The sequence below is a fragment of the Harmonia axyridis genome, chromosome 2 (assembly GCF_914767665.1).
Source record: "Harmonia axyridis chromosome 2, icHarAxyr1.1, whole genome shotgun sequence".
NCBI classification, from domain to species: domain Eukaryota; kingdom Metazoa; phylum Arthropoda; class Insecta; order Coleoptera; family Coccinellidae; genus Harmonia; species Harmonia axyridis.
Window position 1 is genome coordinate 32991636 of NC_059502.1, and position 6970 is coordinate 32998605.

The window sequence follows — 6970 nt, forward strand, 5'->3', positions numbered from 1 at the left end:
AAACAGGTCACGAACTAAAATTAGAGGCGTCGCAAATTTTCTGAGTAAAAGGGATTACTGTGGTCTTGTTTTGTGGTTGATATTAACTCCACTAACAAGGATCGCTGCTGAATAATTCTAAGGCCATGCTGTAATGAATCCTACAAGGTGTCTCAAATTTAACCCTGACTATTAGAACTATGTCATCTGCATATTATTTAGCTATCAAAATAGAGACATTTTTATGATATTAGGTGTACAACACTGCTTCCGCCGTTTTGCAATAGATGGCTGTAGTGGTAGTCGAAATAAATGGATCGTAGATGTCATATAATAAGCTTGGTTATTTGTAAACATTACGCCATAGAAATATTAGTCAGTTTGTATCGACATCAGAAAGTTATTCTCGATTAAACATGTCAGCTTACGAGCCAAATCCAGCAATTGCGGTAGGTTTTAATTTTCTGCTTCTATATGAATAAGGGTTGGGGCTCATCAAATGCTCTCAAATACCTATGATGAGGCCGCTATTGATGCAGAATTGGAGGCATTGATCAACACCTGTGTCAAACGCAACAAAAATTGGGAGGATCATTTGGAGCAACAAGCCATTTCAAAACTCCTGAAAGTCAGAAACAAGGAAATTGGGTGCCGTACGAGTTGAAGCCGAGAGATTTTGAAGGGAGTTTGTTTGCTCACAAGGCAAAGGCGAAAGGATTTCCGCTTCGCATTGTGACTGGAGACAAAAAATGGGTTCAACCCGAGCATCCCGAGCATGCTTCCACGTCGACGGCCGAACCGAATATTCACGGTTCCAAGGTCATGCTCACTATTTGGTGGTACCAGTTCGGCGTAGTGTGTTGTTAAAACCGACTGAAACAATCACAGTCAATCGTTATCGAATCCAATTAAGGCGTTTGAGCCGAACATTGAAAGACGAACGGTCGCAATACAACGAGAGACATGATAAAGTGATTTTACAGCATGACAATACTCGTCCCTATGTTACGAAAGTGGTCAAGACATACTTGGAAACGTTGAAATGGGAAGTCCTACCCCACCCGTCGTATTCTCCAGCCGTTGCTCCCTGGGACTATCACTTGTTTTGATCAATGACACACGGCCTTGCTGACCAGCACTTCCGGTCTTATGAAGAAGTGAAAAATTGGATCGATTCGTGGATCGCTTCAAAAGATGACCAGGGGGATTTTTACGCTGCCCGAAAGATGGGAGGAGGTAGTGGCCAGCGACAATACTTTGAATCATAAATGTTTAACCAGTTTCTTATAATGAAGCCTCGAATTTCGGAAAAAAACGGCAGAAGCAAAGTTGTACGCCTATGTAATATCACTTACGAAGAGCTTTGGCTCAGAGGTTATCACAAGAATCAATGTCCCCTATGATGCGATGATCTTCTCTTATGTTTTCCGCTTTTTTAAAGATTCGAGTTAATTTACAAGAGAGTAATAAACTATAGTATGAAATTTGTGGTGTTTTTTTTTTATTTTACACTGATCAACAATTGCTAGGGATCACTTATGAACTTCTCTTCATTTGTATTTTTTTCAAGTTATCTCGTGAATATCTGTACATTATATGTTCTCTAAGGAAAAAGTAAGATGTTTTGAGTTGATTATATCAAGGTCTTCCTCACTTCATCGGCTCTTGTTCACAAAATCTATTATTATCTGTAGGCTGTTACAGGTGGAGTGAAAAGCAATGTGGTATTTGTTATTAAATCTGTTTTTTTCTCTCGTTCAAACACATAAGGTGACAATAATTGAAGCAATGAGAACAATATCAGCTTATCAGTCATGCCGAAAAGACGTTAGGCTCCTGTGCAACTGGACCAAATCATACGGTGGATACAGGAAGGTTTGTCCCAGCGAGAAGTGTCCAGGCGGTTGAATGTTTCGCAAAGTGTCGTGAGTCGGGTTTGGAATAGGTTCATCCAAAACGACTCAGTAGCTTATGTTCATGGGGGAGGTCGGCAGCGCAGTACAACAGCTGCCCAAGATCGTCTTTTGATCCTCAATGCTAGGAGAAATCCCACTTACCCTGCGTCGCGGCTCAATAGATCACTGAGAGTTGCAACAGGAGTTCTAATTTCGAACCAGACTGTAAGACGACGACTACATGTTCGTGGTTTGAGAGCACGTAGGAGGGTACAACATCCCCGTTTGAATAGGAAACACCGGGTTCATCGACGGCAATGGGCTGAGGAGCACCGCAATTGGACACTTGAAGATTGGAGCCGATGTTTATTCGTTTGGTCAACTCTGATGGACGTATTCTTGCTCGGAGGGAAAGAGGTCGAAGGTATGCAGAACAGTTTATGGTACCCACAACAGCTTTTGGCGGAGGTTCTATATGTGTATGGGGAGGCATTTGTTTGAACCAACGCACAGAGTTGGTTTTTCTGCAGAACACCACCATGACCAGCCAGAGATATCACGATATGATTATTGAACCCATAATTGTTCCGTTTGAGGCTGCCGTGGGCGAGAATTTCATTTATATTGACGATAATGCCCGTCCACACCGTAGTCGTCTGGTTAATGAAGCGCTAGAAACTCATGCTATTGATAGGATGGACTGGCCAGCTCGCTCTCCAGACATGAATTGCATCGAACATGTCTGGTCTGAGATGTCTAGACAATTGTCAACCTTAGAACAACCGATCAATAACCTGGAGGACCTTTCTAACGCTTTACGGGATATTTGGACGAATTTGCCCCAAAATTTTATAAATCGTTTGATCGAAAGTATGCCTCGTAGGGTAGAGTGCTTGAGACGAGCTCGTGGGGGACCAACTAGGTACTAGCTTAACCGAAACTTCAGCCTTCTTGTGGTTTCATCATGAAATTTTTATGTTATTCAAACACAGAATTTTGAGTGTTCCTAATAAAGTATTTTTTCTCTCCAACTTTTCATTTTTTCATTCTTTTCTCAAGTGAACCATATTATCAACTAAAAATACTCTGATATCTGACTGAATTTATAATCTTGGAGCGAATATTTCAGAAATAAATTTAGAACAAGTAAGTGATCCCTATCAATTGTTGAGCAGTGTATTTGAATTAACGTGTCTCAGCCGCTAGGCCATTGACACAAGGTACAATGTACTTATCCTCTAAGCTTTACAAATAGTACTGTTCATAAAATATTCACAAAAAAGGAAACATAGTGTTATATTATGTGTAACCTTAAGAAATGTATGAATGGTTATTTTTAAACAGAGTAAAAAGAAACAAATATTGCTTGGGAGGCAATCTTCAATGGAAAGGAGGGTTGTTTGTAATTTCAGAGACCTGCACGCGAGCACGGCAAAAACTAGTTCAATAATATGAATGATGTGGATATAAAAAATTCTTGAGACCATATCGATTCGTTTCCGCTGTGGGTCAAAGAACTCTCTGAGCTATGCGTTATTTGTTGGTTCCATATAAATTCTCCTGATATTATAAAGTGCCTTCATACTGTTATCAACAATACAATGAGTAGGTATCTAGAGATACAAAGAAAATAAATTAACATACTGAAATAATTAATTCAAACTGAAAACTTGTATTCAGAATACCTACGTATGCAAATCCTACAAGCATCAACTAAAATTAAATTAACCAAGCACAGTCGAGAGCAGTTGCTCACGGAATTTCTTCTGCAATTAGTATAAAAAACTGTAGTTTAGAACATCCGGAATATTTTAGAAATGTTACTGCATTAAAGGTAAATGATTGCTGAAACAGTGTAAATATGGCTGTTGTTTTTCTGTTCATTTCAGAACTGCAGATTCGATCGAATTGACAATTTGCATTTGGATGTAGAATGACAATTTCAAGCTTCTTTCAGGATTCCATGATGATCGCGTTACCAGAATCAAAGTATATTCAAGAAATATATTGCAAATAAATTACCCAATATTTACGAAAAACCGACAGAGTTGAGATTTTGGGTGTTGAAATGAAACTAATAATTTCCAGCTCTGTACAGAATTACAAGCTGATTATAACTTTGGAACACAAAATACATATTGAATTTTTTTGGCTATTTTGCAAGGAGAATCGAAGAAATGCCAAAATGAAAGAAGATAAAAAGAAGAACAGAAATTTTTTGGAGACGCAATGAATTTAAGTTCAAATGAAAAGATCGATTTCATCCAGAATGGATAAATTTAAATGCTCCGCTCTTAGGATTAAATGCCTAGGTAGGATATAATGATATATCGATTCGGACAAATCGAACCTTCCACGCATATATTTATTAGTTTTATATTCTCTTTTAGTTTTTGTTTCCGAAATGATAAATAACATTGGTTCTGAGTATCACGTTATACTATGTTTTCATAGCATGTCACAGGCCAGTTTTGACAGTTCTGTGTTCAAAATTCTGAATTAATTATATTGAAGTGAAAATCTGCTTGTGACATTTTGAAAAATAACGTAATTTAACAAGCTAACTTCACTTCAGTGCACCTACCATTGAGTTATTATATCAGATATTCACATTTTCCTTCATGTTCTTCATTTAAAAACATCTTTTCCTTCAATCTCTGAGTACCGAACCTGGGGGTAATTACCTCCGCTGGGGTAAATCAGCTATTCTTTGCAGGTAACAAAGAACCTTATAAGTAATAAATAATCAAATGATAAACCGAGTAAAAAATAAAAATTGACGATGGGAACAACAATAAAAATGAAAACGGGGCGGCCAAAGTGGAATTTCTTGGAATTCGCGAGAATACTGTAAACTTATTAAGTAGAATTTCAAACTTCTGATCTCTGCACATTTTGGAGTAAAGCTAGGCAAACTATCTTGTTTTAGCTAACAGAGCTTCAAAAATATCTTTTGCCATCACATTCAAATGTGAGAGTAGTTTTTCAACTCATTAAGTTGTCAATTTCAAATGCAAATTTAATCTTCTCCAGAATCTCCCCTGAACTTCTTTTGGTGGACCAATGGTAGTTAGTAGAAATATTAAAAAAATCTAAGGTTCAATTGATATTCAACTTTTTTGTTTTCTATAATTTTTCGAGTAAAAAATCAAGCACTTATCACGAAATCCCCAAAAAATCGGAATTATCATAAAATTCCATATTCATATTTGCTTTTATTCTTTGTATAGATAAAATTTTAAAGTCGAGGTAAACTCAGTTTTTCTTATAGATCAGAGGAGTTACCATATTGAAAAGGTTGCGAAACACTGCTTCAATCGTAAGAAGAATTACTCACAGCTCATCAATCGATTTCCGCCATATAGCACTGGTTATTCATTCGATATTGTAAGGCCGAAATATTGCATATTATTTCAAATATTAACCTTTGAAATTTTTCAAAATTTCACCCTGAATATCCATTGTTCAATTTCTCGAAAATATATTATCACAGAAATGAATTAACCTTCTTCAGTCACTTTTCGCATGAAATTTGTTACAACATCGTAGCACGATATTAATATTGTTATTATTCAATAGGTTGAGAAATTCTATAAGATATAAAATCAAGAAGATGATGAATCTTTGTGTGGAGAAGTTTAGAGGCTTCACACCTTTCAATGAAAACCAAAAAGTTATGAAAAATCCCACTTATCAAACTGAATCGTTTTTTTTCAGTGTTTCCGTAGCGAGTACCAATAAACATATGTAATTTCTTTTGATTGCTTTGAATACACCTGATGAAAGGATTTTTCTATTGCCTTCTTTTCCGTATTGTTCTCACAAAAGATAATTTTCAGTAATTTTTGTATGTTCAAATGTTTTAATTGTCCATTAATATAATATAATGAAAATTACAACTATTAAAATTTTTAAATTGTGGTTTCTATTTTTCATTTCACATAAATGAAAAAAATTTCACATTATAGATTCAATCATCCTTCCACGTTTGCATCGCCTTGACAATTATCGAAAAATTCAATTAATTCATTCAAAATGAAGTGAATGAAAGGAGTTATTGAAATTAAAATTATCTCAATTCCAAATGATTGCATTCATTAATTGATCGCTAAAGAAATTATTCATTGTTTTAGACAAATATACTTTTAATGAGAAGAAATTCGTCAATTGGAATAGTTCATCAATAATCTAATCATATAATTTCATTACAACCTGTGGATTTTAGATTAAAGTGAGTGTGAAAAAATCATTGTAAAAATCTGATTTGAACTTACACTCGCTTCTGTTATGTTAGAGAGCTTTGAACGATATTTGAAATCATCAGATTTCTGCGAAATATCTTAATTTGAGATAAGGAAAATTTTCGGAAAATTATAACTAAATCCTTGATGAAGCGCATGAATTTCAACGAGTTCTGGTTTCTTCACCATTAATGAGCCTGAGATCGAAGGGGTTGAGAAGAGAGTTCTGTCAATTTCACAACATCGAAATACTTACCCACCTTGCTTATATCTGATGATGCATAGTATTTGGTGGGAATTAGGACGGCGTTCTCATTCTGACTTATCAAACACCTCGAATGCACTTTTCACTGCTCCGAAACGCACGGTTTTCGTTTCGAGAAGCTGTGAATTTCCCACGGTGTGCAATCGAATGGTCTGGACTAGACGCCCTGACTCGTCATAGAGGTTGCTTGGACGTCGTCGCATGCGCGCCACACTAAAACTGTTGGGCGTCCTTTGGTTCGGTATTTCCAATAATAAACTAGAGAAAACAAACATAATCACACCATTTAAATTTGCGAATTTCGAATCTTGAATCCGAAAGATGGACAAAAAATTCGTGAAAAGCACTGTTAGAAGCTGTTCACATTCATACTTCTTTTAACTCCATGTAAAAGGAATCCTCTATTACTAAACTTTGATACTTACTATCATTTTGAATGAGTTAAAAACAATAAGGAGTAGAAATGTTGATAGTAAGCCATTCAGTGTACGTTAACGTGAGAAATAACTGGCCAATTATGAAGTCCCCGGTCTAACATAAAAAAACACATTTTTTTTGGCAAAATTCGATTTTATTATCCAACATAGTTG

At 36.0% G+C, this 6970-nt stretch overlaps 1 protein-coding gene across 3 annotated transcripts in view; it reads right to left on the minus strand.

Annotated features, from left to right (window-relative positions):
- Positions 1 to 6560, minus strand: part of LOC123672991 (melatonin receptor type 1B-like) — a 28453-nt gene extending 21893 nt beyond the window's left edge. The window contains exon 1 of one of the 3 annotated variants that reach the window (XM_045607364.1): positions 6376 to 6560. The gene's annotated coding sequence lies outside the window, so the exon portion shown is untranslated. Of the gene's footprint in view, positions 1 to 6371 lie in introns of all 3 variants that reach the window. The other 2 variants (XM_045607363.1, XM_045607366.1) reach the window with 2 other exon arrangements.
- Positions 6561 to 6970: the final 410 nt, after the last annotated feature.